Source organism: Pavona decussata, unplaced genomic scaffold (genome assembly GCF_977016875.1).
Source record: "Pavona decussata unplaced genomic scaffold, jaPavDecu1.1 SCAFFOLD_182, whole genome shotgun sequence".
Taxonomy (NCBI): domain Eukaryota; kingdom Metazoa; phylum Cnidaria; class Anthozoa; order Scleractinia; family Agariciidae; genus Pavona; species Pavona decussata.
Genome location: NW_028145592.1, coordinates 64,953 through 85,795, shown reverse-complemented (window position 1 = coordinate 85,795; position 20,843 = coordinate 64,953). Strand labels below are relative to the sequence as shown.

Here is a 20,843-nt window from a genome sequence, read left to right as displayed (position 1 = left end):
TTTTTATCGGAGTGAGTACAAAATTCCTTCAGTCATTGAAATCTACGTTCTATTTACTTTTAAATCACATAATTATGTAGTTAAGAGATTTGTTGGAAGAAACGCGAGAAATAAATCTTTTTTCATGCAAGAGTGTTACATTAAGCTGTCAAAACCGCGATTGAACAGACGAGTATAAACATCACAACCTCGGCACGAATTTTGATATTTTTATCTCACTGAGTTCAAATCCCTTTGGTCATTGAAATCTACATTTCATTAGCTTTCTAATCACGCATGTAGCCAAGAGATTCTTTAAAAGAAAGGCGAGAAACAAATCTTAGCTTTTTTTTTTGCAAGAGTGTTACATTATATTTGAATTGAAGCCGCGATTGAACAGACGAGTATAAAGATCACAACCTCGGCACGAAAATTTTGATATTTTTGTCACAGTGAGTTTAAAATCTCTTCGGATATTAAAATCTACATTCTATTAGCTTTCAAATCACGTGTATTTCTTAGAGATTCGTTGGAAGTTACGCGAGAAAAAAATTTCTGTTTATGGAAGTGTCTGATTGTGATTAGCCGTTGTGCAATTGAAAACGGTGAAAGACACGTAACGCGCGAGGTAACATTATCCTCGAGAAAATCGATACCTCCTAAAAATAACTTCAGAGGGATTACGATGGGGATAGGGCCTATATGGGGGATTACCTCTCTTACCTTCATCCTCTCTTGTATATACCAACTCTGCTTTCCTGGAGTCAATATTAAACGTTTAATATTTTATTCAGTTAATATTTTTTCTTCAGGAGATGTCCAGGTTTCTGAAATTTTCATAGGATCATTTTATTACTTTTTTTTACTGAGGGATCAGTTTTATTTTACTGAGGGACCACAATGTATTGTTATCAGGCTCTGCAAAATGAAAAGGTACCTTATTCCATATTTTGTCAAATTTATCTTTTGAACAGAAAGGATTTTTATTTGGAGTACAGTAACATTGAAGGCCCTTATTTAACAACAATTCTACCAACTTCCTGGTGATTTCCTCATGCAAAACTTCACTTTGCAGAACTTTGTTTAAGAATAGATCATATTCATATTCTCGGTATTGAACTGGATCGAGCTTGCAATGGAGGCTCTTGCGGGGGAATATATTAAAACTATTTGCATGTGAAAAGATTTCCCCGCATAAGCCTCGTGTGCAAGCTAGTTCCAGTTCAATACCGAGAATACGAATACGGTCTATTGGGCAGTTCCCCAAACTATCCATAGTCCCCAAAACAGCAGGCTTTTTTGTTTTGGACCCCCACCCTCTAGAAATTCCAGTTCAGACAATCGAAATGTAAAAAGAAGCCTCTAATTATTAAGTGAATTTGTATTGTTACGAAACGTTCAAATCGGATCAGTAATAAAATATCATCTGGCTTTGAATTAAATAACTGCTTTTGTATGATAACAATAATATTATAACAATATAATCTTCATATTATATTCATTATGCACAATGATTGCAGTTGCTTTAGTATGATTCAAATTAATAATTAAACATTAGTATTATTCTAGACTCATTTCATGTGTCTCTGTAAGGAGTGTCAAGAAAACAATAATTATATTAACTTCCATGCAAGAATGCAATTGAGTTACAACATTATTACAACCGAACACAACAAAGCTTTGAAGTAGAGAACTGCTTTTGTATAATAACAATAATATTATAACAATGTAATCTTCATATTCATTATGCACAATGATTGTTTTTGCTTTTAAGTATGATTCAAATTAATAATTAAACATTTGTATTTTTCTAGACTCATTGCATGTGTCCCTCTGAGGAGTGGCAAGAAAACAATGATTATATTACAGCGGTTACCAATAACACGCGACCTTAATGGCCTTCAAAAGGCTCCGATAAAGTTGCGTTTTGGTGGACGTCAATCTAAGAAAAGCCGTTGAAATTGTTTTGAATTCAGTCTGAGAACATTTTAAGGCAACAGAACGAGGAAATTGACAGTTTTATCCGCTGACGGATGGTAAACTTTATGAAAGTTGATTTCCAAAACAGGTTATCTAAAAAATGCGCATTGTTTAGACGAAGCCGTATTTCTTTACGAAACATTTGAAATATCGCTACACCTGACAATGAAATCAGCGATGCGTGCAAGTGAGCAAAATTATCACGTGCAGTGAAAATCGAAATTATTAATTCAAAAATACCTTTTATTTGCGCTGGAGAATCAATTTAAATAAAGTTTGCCTTCTCTTAGCGAGGTAAAATTCTTAGTTTCTTGCAGGGTTACCTAGGAATCTTGTCAAAATTCAAAATAATTTCAACGGCTTTTCTTTGTCCACCAAAATGCAACTTTATCCGTCTCTTTTAAATGCTGTACTTAGATCGCGTACCATTGGTAACTGCTGTAACTTCCATGCAAGAATGCAATTGAGTTACAAAATTATTACAACAGTAACACAACAAAGCCTACAATTGTTCATATGAAGTAGAATTTCATTTAATAATTGTAGTGCATTCCATCTGTATCATCCGCTTGAAACAATGCCTGGCTAGCTGCAAGAATGGGCCCTAGTCCAGTGCTAGGTGACCGTGCTTGCTCACTTCCAATTCTATTAAACTGCTGAGAGGCCCTTCTATTAAGTGAAGCATAACTCGTATCATTGTAAGAAGGTGAAGGTACCATGCCACCTACACGATACTGGTCAAATTGTGTGGGGTGCCAAGCTGGAGTGTGATGATTCACAGCAGCACTTGAGTGGTTACCAGCTAAGGCATTTGCAAGAAGCCTCATTCCAGTTGCAAGTCCATCTCCAAGTGATGTTAAGCAATCGGTCATCTTGGAGATTGAATCCTCCATTGTCTTGGTGGATCTTTCAAAAGATTTCAGCATTTCCTTTTTCATTATTACATCCTCTTTTGCCGAGTTCATCAGAAGCTGGTCACGCTGAGCCTGAGACAAAGACTTTTCCATGTGCTTGTCTTTTGTGATCAATAAGCTTGGGAATGTTGGAGACAGTGATAGCCTTTTTCGTCTCCAAAACTGGTGGTGGGGTTTCTCGAGACTGGCTTTCGGCTAGGGATGAATATGGTGAATCAGAGGTACATGTACTTGAATCTGTAAAATATATTAAAAGTACTCCTGTCACAAAAAGGGATTTTGGAATGAACACTTCAAATTGTTTTTAAATAGGCTTTTCCTTTTTAATTTATATCTACCCCACTCTACTGAAGAACATCTGTTTCTTAATTATAATTCACTTTACCTATATATAATCCCTCTGAAATGCCTGCTATCATTACACAAAAACTCCAGAAACAAATCTGTACCCCAAAGAGTGGGTATTGTTTTTTAATCCCTTCCCTCAAGTCTCCAAATTTTCAAAATGCAAATAGAATTCCCAATCCCCTCACCCCCAATGAAAGCAGATTTCTGGGCTTGAAAAAGACGCCAGTTTCCCTTTTGAAAATATTCGAAATCTGAATGTATGGGGGTACAATAATGTTCCTAAATTACCCAGTCTTACAATCCTTTCTCTTTTACGGGCCAAAATGTAAACTTCTGGGATGCCAGTAATTGTGCTTTTACCCAATACTTATTATCATCATCATCATCATCATCATCATCATCATCATCATTATTATTATTATTATTATTATTATTATTGTTGTTGTTGTTATTGTTCCAAATAGTGACACCCCATGGCAGGACTGTCTTCTAAAGGTGCCCGGGTGCCATGTAGGCTTAGGTGTTGCATTCAAATAAGCTTAGGTGCTGGGCAACCAGGATTTCATGGTTAGGAACCTTTGGGCTTCCTGGAATTTTTCTTAGACCACAGCCTCGCCCCATGGAATTTATGAGTTCCTTGACCATATACCATCTCGCCATGAAATCCCACGGTCTTTCGCATTATCATTGGGGTACACAAATCCAGTGCAAAATTTTACTGCAAAAGTTAAGGCAACCCAAAGAACAAGAGTTTGTTCATTAGGTATAACTTTTTAACCGGTTAAATATACATACATTACATTGGCAGTTCATACCTTCATTCATTTTGGATGTGTCATCCCCAACCCAGATGGTTTCTCTATCTATACCAAAGGAAAGAGATGTCGTGGCTGGGAAGCCACCCCAAATTTCACTCAAGAGTTCGTAGTCAACTTGCACAATTCGCCCACTTCCGCTTCTTGTGCCCTTGTTGACCACCGCTCGAAAGTCCTGTCTGACATTCCTGATTTTTTCTTTCACTCGGTCATAACCTTTCTTAATAAGAGCTTGTTCTCTGTCCAGTCGTTTCTTATAGTCCTGATATTCCTCACTGGTCATTTCTTTCAAGGGCTTTTCAGGCTCAGTGGGGCTTTCAGGCCCGAATTCATGACAGAAATCTCTCGCCAAGCATCGGCGAATCTCGGTGCACGAGTCATGGCCGAAAGGTCTTGTTCAAAATCTTTCCCATTGAAGTCACAAGTAACCTTATATTCGTTGAGATATTTGAGGAGAATTTCAACCCGTTCAGGAGTCCACGCCCTGACTTTCGGTGTTTTTTTGCTAAACTTCCTCGCAGATTTGGACTCTCCAATATTGTCATCAGAAGAAGCTTTTCGTTTCGTTGTTCTTACGGGCACGACTTCACCTTCATCCAAGACCGGTAGATCAGCTTGGTTATCAGACTCGAGAAGTGCACCTTCAACTCCTTCAGAACTTTCTTCAATGGCATTGTCGATGTTTTGAAGGTGATATCTGCGAAAAAGCTCGCCACGCTTGTACTGATTAACAGCCATGTTTGTTTTGGCGAGTTTTGGCGGGCTTTGGCGGAATTCAGAATTCAGAGACAATTGCCCGGATGAACATCACCCCACCCCACCTCCAGCATTCACATGGAGAAAACTCACCCCAGCTAAGCGGGTTACCCGCCTCGGCTGACCGGGCAACCCGCCTCGGTGAGGTACCCCACTTCACATGTGAACGCGATCAAGAAATAAAGAGAGATTGTATGGAGAGATTGGTAACCAAACCGAGGCGGGGTACCTCACCTACCCGGGGTCCCCCACCTCCACGTGAACAGGCCCTGTATAGCGAACCAGCCGTGAACTGCTACTAAAAATAGTTCGCGGGAAAAAATGCAGGGAAATGTATGGAAAGTTCAAAACACGACTGGACGCTTTCTGGCACAGCTACATCCCTCCAATTTTTTTCTTAAAATCCTTTTCCTAGTGCCAAAAGTTGATGAATTTTTTCAGAAACGATGTTTTACGAAAATTATTTGACATCTACGGTGGCCCAAAAGTGTCACGGCAATTTCAATTTCATCACGGCAATTTCAACTTTGTTCACGGCAATTTCAACTTCGTCACGGCAATTTCAATTTCACCACGGCAATTTCAACTTCGTTCACGGCAATTTCAATTTCACCACGGCAATTTCAACTTCGTCACGGCAATTTCAATTTCACCACGGCAATTTCAACTTCGTTCACGGCAATTTCAACTTCGTCACGGCAATTTCAATTTCACCACGGCAATTTCAACTTCGTTCACGGCAATTTCAATTTCACCACGGCAATTTCAACTTCGTCACGGCAATTTCAATTTCATCACGGCAATTTCAACTTCGTTCACGGCAATTTCAACTTCGTCACGGCAATTTCAATTTCACCACGGCAATTTCAATTTTGTCACGGCAATTTCAACTTTGTTCACGGCGATTTCAAATTCTCTCTCCCCTTACCTCGTTCCCAGGGCCTTTCCGGAATGACATGGCGAAAAGGCCCTGGGAGCCAGATTGATCACGCGGAGCGTCTAAAGATGGCGGAAGATGAGAGAATGCTTCTCGATCGAGTCTTTGTTTTATAAAGGTTATGAGTATGAGGAAATTCTCTACCTGTTAAAAAACCAACACTACATAACAATAAGTCTTAGCACACTCAAGAGGAAGCTGAGGCAGTACAACCTTCACAGAAATGGAGTGGAGTTCGATCTCCCGGCATTAAGAAACGCCATAGTGGAAATCTTAGATGGTCCTGGATGTTCCGTTGGCTACCGTAGCGTTTGGCATGCTCTCCAGCGAAAAGGAATACGAGTCCCAAGAAGCGTAGTAGAAGAAATTGTTCGAGAACTAGATCCTGATGGAGTTGAAGCGAGAAAAGCACACAGGCTACGAAGACGGCAGTATATCTGCCCAGGACCCAATAAGGTTTGGCATGCAGATGGCTACGACAAAATAAAGCCGTTTGGCTTTCCTATACATGGATGCATAGACGGGTATAGTAGGAAAGTACTTTGGGTGTATGTCACGCGTTCTAACAACCTGCCCGACAACATAGCTGCCTATTATTTGGACCCTGTTTGTGAGCATGGAGGATGCCCCCTTGAATTGTATACCGACTTGGGCACAGAAAATGGAATTATGGCTGGTATACACTCCTTTTTTAGGGATGATCCAGATTCCCATAAATATGTCCCATCTCCCCGTAACCAACGGATTGAGGGCTGGTGGAGTTTCTTCAATAAAAACTGGGCATCTTGGTGGGTATCATTTTTCAAAGATATGGTAGACGCAGGTGATCTTAACATGGTTGATCCTCTTCGTAAGGAATGTTTATGGTTCTGCTTTGCAAAGGTTCTTCAGGTGGGGCTTGATACAGTAAAGGACAATTGGAATACTCATTACATAAGAAAATCTAGGTTTGACACAGTCAATGGAAGGCCTGATTCTCTGTTTACAATACCAGAGTTTTAATGGAGGACTTGATGGCCTTATTGTTCCTGTACAGAGTGCTGCATTGGATTATGCTTACTCCCATCTGGTGGAGATCAATAACGACCAGACAGATTACCTTGAGTATTTTCAATATGTAATGAATGAACTGAGGCTAGCTACACCAAATGACTGGAAAGATGCTTTTGAACTCTTTAAAAGCATAACAGATGTCGCTGTCAATGGAAACTAACCTGCACTTATGAATGCTAAATAATGTAGTTTTGTATAGGTACAGTACACCAAATGTTACAGTTGATCGGATGTTGATGCAATGAGAGATGAACCCATCACATCCATCAAAATATAAAAATAGGTATTTCATATGGTTGGCAGGGTTTTATTCAAACAAGCAGTCATTAGTCATCAAAAATGACAATAATTGACAGATAGGTGAATATTAGTCATATATTACAGGACATCAGCATGCCCAGTGGTCATTTAAACAATATATCACTGACAATACACCTACTGAGACTCTACTCACCTGAATGAAGGAGTGACTCTCGTATCACCATTTTCGACACTTTCTGTCTGGTGTTTTTATTCCAGTTATCTTGACTTATAATTTGGTGATAACAAAGAGGGCAACATTTTTTGATGATTTACCACACCCTAATTTATGAAAAATTTGATGTACTTGGATTGATTCCTGATAATGTCAAAATACTCTTATTTGTTTTCAAGTCTTAAAATCGCAGAGAATTACCCTGAGAACTGTAAATGTTACATGACTATTAAGTGTTTTCTTTTTTTTCAGTCGCTTGCCAAAATAAGTGTTGCATTTTACAGAAAGTAAATAAATTCCAAAAAACCAAATTAGTTCCCTAGACCTAAAGTCATTCATAGAAGGAAACCTAAATAGCAATTCATTTTCCTAAAGGGATGTAAATCTAAATCAAAGCAAATTTTTAAAATTGTGGTATGTCACGTGACACAACAGCAACTTAAATGACAATAAAAATAAAATTCTCTGTGCAGATCCTTGGTGCTTCTAAGCAAAAGCAGTACCTTCAATTTATTGTAAAAGAGACCACCCCCTCCAAATCTATTGAGATCCTTACCTTAATTCATGTGAGTAGAGCTGTAAAATCACGTATCTCTGGGGATAGTCTTGTAAGCTGTGTACCCATATTTTATTGATTCATGGTATTGTACCAAACTGTTTACATTTCCAGACTTAAACATATGACTGAAATGTGGTGATTACAGTGTAAAGAAAAGTATATGGACTTTGACATTGCATCACTTAAAATTTACTGTAAACCTGCTACAATCTAAAGAAACAGAAACTGTGAGATTCCTTACCAAAAAATGTTCATTTATGGTTATGTTTGAATTTCAACATCTTTGATGATCCAAATCATCATATGCGCTAACTAATAATCTCAATGTTTTGTTTTCATAATCATGACCAAATACTAGCCATCTATGGAGGGAATCTTAACTCTGTCATAGCTTTACCCCTTTCAGCCCTCCAGGATGGCAAACATTGATGTACAAGATATATGCTAAACTTTCCTCACCAGTTTCCATACATTTCGTGTGGCATTAACAAACTGGAAAGCTAAAGTAAAGTGGTTTAACAAAAGCTGTAAAACAAAATTAATCAAAGTTACTTGTTCTTATTAAGTAGTCATAATTATTTTAACATTAGAGTTCTTTCTCAGCTGTTCACATTTCTGTTGATACAGCGTCGTCCACGCAAAATAGAACTGAAACAAAAAGCGAATAAAAAACTGGAATTAAGACAGCATCAATTACTCAAATTACTCATGATTATAATTTGAAACGTAACAGAGTCCTTTCCTCAACTGATGTAAAAAATTAGCATTAGTGAGTTATTATTCTTGGTCACTGTTTTGGGTACCTTGCTTGTCATCGTAATTAACAGTTGACATCAACATTAGTTATTCAATGTGCCCTTACTAATTTTTGTTGTTGTCGTAAAACAAACTTATGCCACATAGAATACCAGAATCGAAGAGATCTCGAGAACTCTACTGAAACTGTTTGTATGTGTACCATGACCCCTGGTATATGGCAAACATACTTAACTGGTTCAACTGTTGGAACTGTGAGATCTGCCATTAATAACCATGCAATAATTATTGCTTTGTTTCTGCGGTATTAACATACCAAGCATTATTGCTGTGATGCGATCTGATGAAATTATTACTTTCCTTCCCTGTCACACTTCAACTAGTTTATCTGAGGCCGTCCGGTGGAGGTTTTAGGCCAATAAGTGATTGATTTTATAATAAAGACTCTTGACTTTGTGTTTTCATAATTAAGCCAATCAAATTCTAATTGGATTGGAGTTTCATTGAATTTGATTGACTTATAAAAGCACCTTTGCTTGGCCCCGGATAAATGTACCATTAGTGTGAAGTGGGGACTGCATGTAAGCCTGTCAACCAAACATGTAAATCTATCATCTAACAATGACCTAACATGATAATTCCAGTAACCCTTTAAGCGTATTCTCCTCATTATTACTTCCATGTAAACGTTTTGTTTCAGCTCGGGGTAATTTGTTCAAAGATTAAGACAGTTTATTTAATTTGGTGACCAATCTAGGTTGTTCTCGACACTTTTACGTTGGTCAGGTAATGGTATTGTAAAGAAAAATTAGGCACTGATTGCTATGCCAAGGACTTGAAGGCTTACGTTCAACTAAATGTTAGCGCATGGCAAATGTTTGGCCTTTGCAAAATGCTAAGAGGAAAATTTCTTTAAATTGTTCAAAACTTTCAAGGTGGGAGACAGGAAAAGTAACTGTGCGTCCACAGGCCCCCACATAAGGAAAGAACAGCTTGTGGTCAGAGTTGCGCTTCAGACATTCAGGGTCAAACTGTACAGTTATTCCAAGGTCTGTTTTTCTTATCCCCCGGTGTTTCTGCCCCGTCAGCCAATTAAGTACTCCAGCTGGTGTCAGATCTTGGGTGCTGAAGGTTTCACTCTCTTGATGCTCTCCTGTAGGAGATTGCTCCGGAACATCTAATTCGTCTTCGAGATTCCAGGCAAGGCTCTGTGTACCCCGTTATTTGATCATCCTCAAGACTAAGAAGCAAGTCTTGGAAGTAATCCATGATGTGCTCTTCATTGTGTCGACGTGAGGAACCTTGTGGTGAAAATTCTGGTGCCATCAAGGAAAATAGGTAGTTGGCATCCACCTTTTGTTGCTGTCCCATAACAAACAGACTTCGAGTAAGTTCAGGATATCTGGAAATGACATCAGACAACCCATAAAGTTGCAACCCCTTTTTGAATTGCTTGAGGCAGAGGGCCCTCCTGCTCAATATACTGACAACAATTGAGGCAGTTATGGACTCCAAGTGCGCTTCATTGATAACCCCAGTGTATCCATGGTCAATGATACTCTCTTGTTGATCTAGAACATTGCTTTGTATCTGTTGAAGTAGCCCTCGTTCAGTTGACGTCAGATGCTGTTCAGGACTGACACTTGAAAAGTCAATGTCACCCTCCAGAATCAAAGTGTCATAGACACATTCTGCTAAAAAGCATGGTGGTGGCCCTCCTTGGGCTAAGCTTGTTGCCACTATTTCCCCGCACGCTTGGAAATTTCCATTTTGGATGTCATTGGTTGAGTGTACTGGGCTGCCATTGGGAAAGAGCTTTGTGCCAATATCTTGAACTGTTGAGGTAAGGAACTCTCTAGCCAATGCACCTGAATCGATCCCATCTTCTCCTAGGAACTTGATCCTAAGTTCATGTTCGGGAGAGACTTTGCCTGCTTCTCTGCGCCAGAGGTTGAGAACTCTCTCTAATGACGCACCTCTTCTTAGTACAATGTACAATGACTCTTTTTCTCTTAACACCTTCCTTTCTAGTGCTTTAACTATGCCAGCTTCATCATCAATTGCTGACTGATGATCGATACCCTCGTGTAATTGGCTGAGTTCAAGGTCAGATACAGATATCTCTCGGTTGAACTCTTCTTGTAGGGACAACGCAACTTGTTCATCGCTCTTGATTTGGATCGCTTCGTCGTCAGTATCACTGGAGGCAAGGTCATTGACAAGTGACCCAGAAAACGACCCAGCCAACCCAAAAGGTGAAATACTAGATGGCCCAGGCATTCCATCATCATTGGCATTGCTTTCATCTCTAGGTGATTGTCCATTGGTTCCTGGATTCTCAAACACAGAGTCTAGAATGACAACAGCATTCTCATCATCATCGCCATCCATGCACTTGCTTTTTCCCACTTCTTCTTCAGCATATCCACCACATTCATGCAAATGAAAATCTGATTTGGTGCAGACATACAAAGTTATTCTCTTGAAGTCCTTTCCAAGCTCTTGTTGGTATCGTTCAAGAGTAAAAAACTCTTTATGTGTGCCAGGAAGAAAAATTGCTTCTTGGAAATCCTCCAGCAGTAGGATATATTCTTCATCTTCACAATAACAATCGCTCTTATATCCTTTCCATTTGGTCAAGGCTTTTTGTAGCAAAGTTGCTGGAGGATCTTTCTTATTTGCCCTTAATGCTAAACGTTTTCCATGCTTCTTCTTGAGACAATCACCCTTGGGACTCTATTCAGCTAACCCAATTTAAATAATAACTTCACTATTGTGATGTTCTGGTGTTTCAGTGGCCTTTTTCCCTTTTCCTTTCTTTGTCACACTTTCTTTCCATTCTTGACCTTTCAGCCGTTTGTAAGTGGTGAAACTATGTACACGACCAAATGATCCACTTGGACTTGGTTCAGATTCTTTTGCCAGAGCTGAAGGAAGATTCTCTACCTGGCTAAATGAGCCACTTGGACCTGGGTGTGATTCTTTTGTAAGGGCTTTAGAAAGAACAGAAATTATATCATTGCTTAAATTGATTAGTTAAAGAAGTGCTGATGTTTCTATGAAAGCATTCTACACAATTTACGTTTTGAAACTCCCTTTAGAATTACAGTTGGATATACATTCAGTGAAGAGGGGAGAATCTCTTAGCAGATCACTAGTCAATGAAAATTTAACTTGTATTTGCTCTAGTGAGTATGTTAAGTGTCAAGGATTAATGAAAATGGTAATCACTCAGTCAATTCATTTCCCCCCTCCCCCCCCCCCAAACAGGCAATTGTTAACAGTGGTCTACCTGGGGGTGAGGCATTTGTCAATTTGTTGAACTGTGGGGATTTTCACATTTTAGCTAGTTAAAGCAAGATAACTCTCTATTTTATAATTTGAGCTCTTGAAAAAAAAAAAAGCACTGCATATTAAACTAAGGTCTGATTTGTTTAAAAAGTCCAGTATAGTAAAATTTTTACTAGCCCCTCCTTAAACATGTAGATACAGCTTTACTACTATATGATTTCCCCTGTCTTTATGACCGTAGTTAAGGATATGATTTGTGTAGAGGACTTAAAGGGCATAAATCCAACTTTTGTGAGAGACTAGTCTCGAAATAAGGACCAGGGGCCGGTTCCTGGAAGGAGGAATAAACTATACCAGGTATAACAGTTACTCCAGGGATAAATCTGCTATTCTAGGAATACAGAATTTATTCCGGGGATAAAGGTATTCCTGGAATAAGGCACATTTATCTCTGGAATAGAGTTATTACACCTTTCAGGAACTGGCCCCTGGAAAATATGCATGGAGATGTTGAAGCTAAATGTGGAATGGAATGTGCCTGTTTGTATTGTTCTAGTGTTATGCGAAGGTACACTGTAGAGGTTTATTTAATCAATACCACACTGCATCGTATGAGCCAAGTGTCCGAATAATAATGTCATAATGTCTTTCAATTAATTTTTTTGGTTGCATTCCCCTTGTTTCCTAATTGGAATCGGCGGTTTTGGCGTTTTTAAAGAGAATTTTGTTTTGGTCCTGTAAATTTCTGAGATGCACCGCGGGTTCTTTCTAATATTCGCACAATTAATTCTGATGAGAAAATGACTAATGCCCGAAGTCGTAGAACTCAGCTGACAGCATAACCTCTAACACAGTATCAAATGTAACCTTAACAGTTTAAGGTAAGCTGCTCTATCGCCTAAACTTAATTAAGCTTAATCCTGCTAGCCTATCGTTCAATTTTGAAATGTTTGTTTCAGTCACCAAAATGAATTAGATCAGCGGGGCGTCGTATAATTCGCTCGTTTTCAACGTCAAACGCGACAATTTTCAAAGTAATTTTGGGAAGTATAGTGATTAAAGACTTACCGAATTCACAATTTGTACAGAACTGTTGTGAATTTACTGTGGACGAACCACAATGTCCACAAAACATCTCTCCAAGTTGACCTCCACGAAACGTCCCGCCACAAACAATGTGCTCCATCTGCATTGTGGGTTATTACCCAGATGGCAATGGGCCTCTGGAATCCAAGGCGACTATTTCCGGTTCTTAGACAGGTTGAAAAAAATTGTAGTGATAAAATTGAAATCGCCGTGAACAAAGTTAAAATTGCCGTGATGAAATTGAAATTGCCGTGACAAAATTGAAATTGCCGTGGTGAAATTGAAATTGCCGTGACGAAGTTGAAATTGCCGTGAACGAAGTTGAAATTGCCGTGGTGAAATTGAAATTGCCGTGAACGAAGTTGAAATTGCCGTGACACTTTTGGGCCACCGTAGGACATCGGATTTCCATACAAATACTGTTATCAGCCATTTCAAGCCTGTTTGCCTGCTCGTCAAAATGGCGTCGAAAACCGTGATAAGGCCTATTCTTCGTATATTTTGATTCCGCTTTGTAAGACCAGAATTTTTTTATAAATTGCAAATGACTGCCTCAGAGTAAAATTTCATTCAAACATGGGCGAAATAATAAAGGAAGAATAACCTCTGCACTCGAATGGGTTCGTTCCTTCGATGTTTACATTTTAACCCGTCGACGGTGAAAAATACCTGATAAATTTATGGAAATCACAACACAGTTATTTTTGTGAATGTCATGAACGTTGCGATCGGTCAATTAAACTACCACTGTAATCTGAAGTCTGTCGACATTCGATGGAGTAAATTCTCTTCAAAGCTCGTCAAGCTGACAAAAACTTCCGGACCTGGTGCCGTTTATAGCATCCGAAAAAAAACAAACAAACAAACACGCAACTCGATTATGGCGCCAGGTCTGCTAGCTTTTCTTCCAGCAAGTTTTTTCTTGTTTTTTTTTTTTATTTTTTATTTTTATTTTATTTTACACGAAGTGCGCCTTTTTTGTTTTAATAATGAATTGGCAGCCTTAAAATAAGAAACAAGAATCCGGATTTGGATTTTCCCAACGAAACGCACCCAAAATTCCGAGAAAATCCACTGAACCGTGACTTGGCTAGAATTAATTAGACTGATTGTCTCGCACTGCACGCTGTCAGTCGGCAAATATTGTCATTTCAAAAAATGTATTTCGGCCGCTTATGTAAACAGAAAAAGTCATGACGTTATTTACGGACGCAACTAAAATGCGGCGCAAGACGTTGTCATGCCACGATTATTTGGCCTCATAACGTTGTCCTTTTCCCTCAGGAGGCTTCTGCTATACAATTTTTGGTATAAAAGCTCAATAATTTTATCATCATCAGAACAGAGGAACTTAACCAATGGTGGTGCTAGCCCGTCGGGCAAGCTGCGATAAGAAAACGCTAACTCCACTAGCCCCGGGCTATCGGACAACACTTTCATCGCGCCCTGCATTGTAGCATCGAGGAGGTGTTTTTCCACTGGTTTACTTTCGTGACGCTCAGCAGTTTCTTGTTGATGTTGTCAAGTATCTGTTTGCTAATCTTTCCTATCTCCTGTTTTGACGGGTTAATTAATCAAAATTGTCCTTGTGATCTTTTAGGGTGATAAAAGCTTCTTTTGTGGCAGTCATTTCAACGCGGTCATCAATAATACTTAGTTTCTCGGTGATTGTTTTTGCAATGTTGTCAATGGTTGAGGTCACACTGGAGAAAGTTAACCATGGTAAACTCAAGTTTATCATGGTTAACGGCACCGCAAGTGTGACCCCCAATTTTCAGTTTACCTTGGTAAACCTAACTCTGGTAAGTTGCCCTGACAACAGCGGCAAGAACAAAGTTTACTTGACCTCAGATAAGAATCTAGTTACCAAAACAAAGAGGTGGGTACATCTCTTGTCTATCTAAACCATGCTTATTTTGTTGACAGTTTGTCATCTTTTTGGACAAACGCAGAAATTACAATGCATTTGTGGATTCATATTTTATACTGACGTGAAATTTATTTTCCCGCGCATTCGCGCGTGTGTTTGAGTCCCTTTCAACGAGCTGGCAAATGAAGTCGAATGTTTCCCGTGTTACCCTGAAATGGTCTTTCCAAAGGGCTCGAAGGAGCCGGTTATTATACATTTCCTCAAACCATTCCTGTGGTCGAGGGTAAACCCAGGTTGGCCTGCGCGCTCTTCTTTGTCTGTGTCTTTGCTGTCTACGGTTAATTAACGAAACCGCTGCACTTTCTTTGGTCCCAATATCTAAATAGTTGTATGTAAGAAGGAGGCGAATTCTACGTGCTCGTCTAAGCAGCAGAATTAAAAGCAAAATGGGAACAATTGAAAATACAACCCTCTCCTGTTGATCCATAATTTTATTACGCGCCGTGTCACAGTTCAGTAACTTACAGACGATATGAACTCACGCGACATGTCAACATTTAGTGTACTCGTCACGTATAAGTTTACTGATCATGCGAAAAAGTGTACATGGAAAGCGTCAAATCTATTTTTTTATGACTACGGCCTTACTACGTTAACTAGGTGGTTGCGCAATTTACCTTGGTAAAGCAATTTTTACCATGGTAAAGCCTCTAGTGTAACCTCAGCCAATGTTGTTTAGTTGGTTAACCTCTCCCTTAAAAAACAGGAGATAGGAAAGATTAGCAAACAGATACTTGACAACATCAACAAGAAACAGCTTTAGCCCAGCCTAAAAGCGGAGCTCTACAATTCCTTTTTAATAGCATTTATGTACATTCAAGTCTGCTTATTGTATGAACTTAATAACATCTAATAACATTAAAATCTCCTCATCCTTTCTGGAGTTATATATATCTTGACTGCGTATAAAGCAAACTGTTTACGTTTACGCGGTCCAGAGTCTGGTAATATGATTGCTTGTGACAATCCTGGCTGCCCTATAGAGTGGTTCCATTTCGAATGGGTGGGACTTGTGGATGCACTAAATGGAAAGTGGCTCTGCACTGAATGTGCTGTTTAACATTTTCAGTGTGAACGGGTTTCTTTTTGTTTTGTTTTTTTTAATCCCCCTCCAATTTGTTCCCAGGGGGAGGGGAATTTGATCTCAAGACTTCCCCAGGGGCTGGAGGTTTTGATATGATTTGATCAGGGCCTTTGTCAAGTCCCCCTATCTGTCCCAGGTCAGGGGGGGTGGGGGTTTCAATTGACCAGTGCATAACAACAAGATTTCAAGGTATTTCTTATACACTACGCGAAAATCCCGCTGCTATGAAGCGATAAACATTTTGAATGTGGAGATCTAATTAGCATATTGAAAGTCTTGATCTCAGATAACCAAATGCGCGTGTACAAGCATAAAAATCTAACACAGAAATAAAAATACTACCGCAGGCGATTGACTATATATTTCCATTTGCTACTAAATCTTCCTATTTATTAGCTACTAGAAAGGTATTTTTTATACTTTACGCGAAATTTCCGCCTCTAGGAGGCGATAAACATTTTTCAGGTTGGATCTAATTAGCATATTGACAGTCTTGATCTCAGACACAAGTATAAAAATCTATTGTCGAAACCTCGAGAATTCAGAGAGATGAAAATGTTACTGAGACGGTACACTATTTGCTTTTACTTGCTACTACTCGATCTTTACTTGCAACAAGAAAGATATTTTTGATACTCTACGCGAAAATTTCGCTGCTATGAAGCAATAAACATTTTGGATGTAAGCTTACTCTACGCGAAAATCCCACCGCTATGAAGTGATAAACATTTTGAATGTTCCGATCTAATTAGCATATTGAAAGCCTTGAACAAGCATAAAAAATTATTATAGAAACCTCATGAATTCAGAGAGAGAAAAACTGTGTGCCACCGTATTGTTCATCGCAAATGATCCCGTATATATCCTTGTTCGAAACCTCTAAACTTTAGTTGTGAGACGAACACAGTCTGCTGGCCGCTTTACACAAACTCCAGCGAAGCACGAGGCAGAATGCTTTGCACAACCAAATTGTGACGTCATTCAAAATGGCACCGAAAAGGTAACCATGGATGGATGGATGGATGGAACGAAGAAACACGGGTCAGCTTTCGCTTGCGTGCACAGGGAACCTACGCGATAACAGGCAACGCAGAAGATTAGGAAGCGTTCTTCCTTCGTCGAACGCAATAACTGTGTGAATATGTCTCCTACAGAGATAATTTTAGTTTCTAAGTAGATGATAACAAAAGGAGAATACAAGAAAAATAATGGCATGGTTGTGGCCCAAAATTTTTAATTTAGAGTGTGTTTACAAATATGCATGCGCTGCGGATGGAGAATGAATTACACGCCTGAACACAAAATGTTCAAAACGCAGGGTTGTCAACTGTTTTGTAAAGTGGCGGACATACTTCTGAAAGCACCGGACGTGGATGTTTACTTGGGGCCGTAAGGCGCCTCGCGAGCGCCGAAGGCGCAAGCACGTAGTGGGGTGTGGGGGCATGTTCCCCCAGGAAATTTTTAAAATAGAATACTCAGAAACGCCATTTCCAGCGTTTCTGGAACCAAGGAAACAGTTTCCTAGGCAATGCTGCCGCTCACTAAAATTCTCTTTAAAAAGTAAATTACTGAATGAAAATGGTCAGTTGGTAGGGGGAGGGGGAGGGAGAATGGCAACAACAGAATTTTTCATATACCACACGTTTGACATTCAAATCCTAGCAGTATGCAGGATGTTTGTCCCATGAACCTAGGTTAATGGCCTTAGCTCCCACGAGTCTCCTATAGCTCAGTGGTAGAGCATCCGAACTAGTAATCGGAAGGTCTTAGGTTCGACTCCTGATAGGAGCACTCGGATTTCTTTTTTCCGAGTATGCCTGCGTCACTTTCTAGAATAATCATCATTCTCATTCATTCACCAGGCTGGAAATATACCATCACATTTCTTTCATATACCACACGTTTGACATTCAAATCCTAGCAGTATGCAGGATGTTTGTCCCATGAACCTAGTTTAATGGCCTTAGCTCCCACGAGTCTCCTGTAGCTCAGTGGTAGAGCATCCGAACTAGTAATCGGAAGGTCTTAGGTTCGACTCCTGATAGGAGCACTCGGATTTCTTTTTTCCGAGTATGCCTGCGTCACTTTCTAGAGTAATCATCATTCTCATTCATTCACCAGGCTGGAAATATACCATCACATTTCTTTCATACAACAGAATTTTCATTGGCTTATCATTGCGAATTTATTTGATTTTCAAAAATGTTTGGTAACTTGGGTTGTAGTCCATTCATCAAGAGTGTAGTCTAATCATCAAGGTCCGAGCCAAAACCCTGAATCATCACTGTCTGTGTCGCAGTTCACCTCGCAAAGCCCAAGAGCAGCTGTGGCCATTTCTACCTCCTGTGAGAGAAAGAAATGAATAGCAACCGAGTAAGCACTCAGATCTTTAAGTTTTAGCAGCAGCTTGGTTCAGTTAAAACACTTTTGAAGCTCGCAATTTAAAAGTGATTAGGTAATGACTCTAAACGTGAAGAGCTGTATTCGTGTAACTGACCTCTTCAGTGGGAGCATCAGCATCAACCTCGTGGTCTTCAATTTCATCTACAGCCTCTTGACTTTCATTCCCACTAAGCCTCTCTCCTTCTGAAGCACGTGTTTCACTGACCGACTCAACGAAATAGTCACTTTATTCCGTTTAAATGAAGAGGGAAAACCAATAAAATATCCCGCCGCTCAATAAGGAAAGAAAAAAGAGTTATATGGCCGTTTTGAAGAATGTAATTGATTATTCTGAGATGCCTTAGTAAGAAAAATATATAATACAGTAAAAAAAAAAAAATCGCCAATATTGATCTCAAAGTACCGGACGTGGAATGGCAAACGACCGGACGAAACGTCCGGCCTCCGGCCTCAAATGAAAGCACTGAAAACGATCCATAACTGTGAATATAGCTCTGTGAATGTTAAAAATTAACTTATCCACGGACATTTGTCGTATGGCAACGACTTAAATATTTGTGTGCAATTTGATATATGTTCAATATGGAAAATTACCGACATTGTCTGCAAAATTGGATTTAATTTATCGAGTTGCTCACCACATGTTGTTTTCAACTGACATTTCGCCTGTTTGTTCGCCCTCTCAGTTGTTCTCGGCTTTCAAATTTAATTTATATATTTAGCCCAGCCTAAAAGCGGAGCTCCACAATTTCTTTAGAATAGCAATTATACACTGTGAATCGAAAAGATCTGTTTTGGGGCCGTTTCGGTGCCGTGAGTAAAATACAGTACCTTTTTGGGGTCTAATTTAGCCCATTTGAAATGGAGCTGTTTTGGCCCCAGTAAACAGGGCAGAATTAGCCCTGTATAACGTAGCCGAAACGGAGACAGCGGGGCTATATTGGAAAATAGGAAGGGGGGGGGGGGGGGGTAGTTTTGGTTTCCAAAAGGGTTGAAATGGTGCGCTTGGATGGCCAAAGTAGCCTTTCTCGAGCCGTTTCATGTCTTCAGAAAGGAGGAAAATTGGCCCATATTTTGTGGCCGAGTTAGCCCAATTTATATTCAAAATAAATGTACTCTAAACTGGACTAAACTTGCACCAATATGTCTGAAACGACATTCTTTATAAGAGCTGTTTTGGGTCTTAATTATTTAAAATAACCCTCTTAAAAGAACTAAAATGGTTCTTAGCATTACGAACAAAATATATCCGCACACTGCAAACAAAAAAAGTCCGCACGTTGCAAACAACTGCAAACAAAATAAATCCGCTCGCTGCAAACAACAAGAATTTGCACGTTGCAAACTAAATAAATCCGTACAGAGCAAACAAAATAAATCTGCATGCACGTTGCAAACAAAATAGATCCGCTCGCTGCAAACAACAAAAGTTCACACGTTGAACTAAATAAATCCGCACACTGCAAACAAAACAAATCCGCACGTTGCAAACAAAATAAATCCGCACACTGCAAACAAAATAAACTCGCACGTTGCAAACAAAATAGATCCGCTCGCTGCAAACAACAAAAGTTCGCACGTTGAACTAAATAAATCCGCACACTGCAAACAAAACAAATCCGTACGTTGCAAACAAAATAAATCCCCACACCGCAAACAAAATAAATCCGCACGTTGCAAACAAAATAGATCCGCTCGCTGCAAACAACAAAAGTTCGCACGTTGCAAACAAAATAGATCCGCACGTTGCAAACAAAATAAATCCGCTCGCTGAAACAAAATAAATCCGCACACTGCAAACAAAATAAATCCGCAGGTTGCAAACAAAATAAATCCGCTCGCTGCAAACAAAATAAATGCGCACGTTGCAAACAAAATAGATCCGCACGTTGCAGACAAAACAAATCCGCTCGCTGCAAACAAAAAAACCCGCACGCTGCAAACAAAATAAAAAGTTGTGCGCACGCAGGTAGACGCAAAGTACTGGGACTGAGTGTTACAACTGGAAAACATGGCGTCCAGTGAAGCGATAGTGAAGAAAGCTGAGTGATGAAATTGTGCTCGACAGTTTGCCCTGTGGATCTGATGGAAAGCTATTTCAAAAGAGGCCTTATGTACAGCCATGTACTCCTCTGATGTTGGGAAGACATCGTCATATATGTTGGCCCACAGGTAGCCCAAGCTGTACGAACGTCAAAATAAAGACCTTTGTTTGACCTTTGTAATTTGAGTGCCACGATGACTGCTACGCAATGGCGTAAATTATAAGGGTTTAAAAAGCAATTTACGAACGTGTTTTGGATTCGAAAACATAGGGCATGAATTGAACAAAAATGGCTTACCTTGTCTCCTTGATATCTTGCCAGTATTTTTGTGCCATATTTTGGCCATTTCATTGCGATTCAGTGGGCTTTAGGTTTGCTGTTGTACTCTCTCTAACATAGAGAGAGTACAACAGCGATTACAACTAGGAATTC

At 39.5% G+C, this 20,843-nt stretch overlaps 1 protein-coding gene and 3 pseudogenes across 1 annotated transcript in view; 1 reads left to right on the top strand and 3 right to left on the bottom strand.

Moving 5' to 3' along the window:
* The window catches only part of LOC146462966 (gamma-crystallin D-like), a 49,609-nt gene that overhangs the window by 7,278 nt on the left and 21,488 nt on the right, over positions 1–20,843 (bottom strand). The gene's annotated exons all lie outside the window — the stretch shown is intronic.
* On the bottom strand, positions 2,407–4,774 carry LOC146462970 (uncharacterized; annotated as a pseudogene).
* On the top strand, positions 5,705–6,942 carry LOC146462969 (uncharacterized; annotated as a pseudogene).
* Positions 8,388–13,055, bottom strand: LOC146462968 (uncharacterized; annotated as a pseudogene).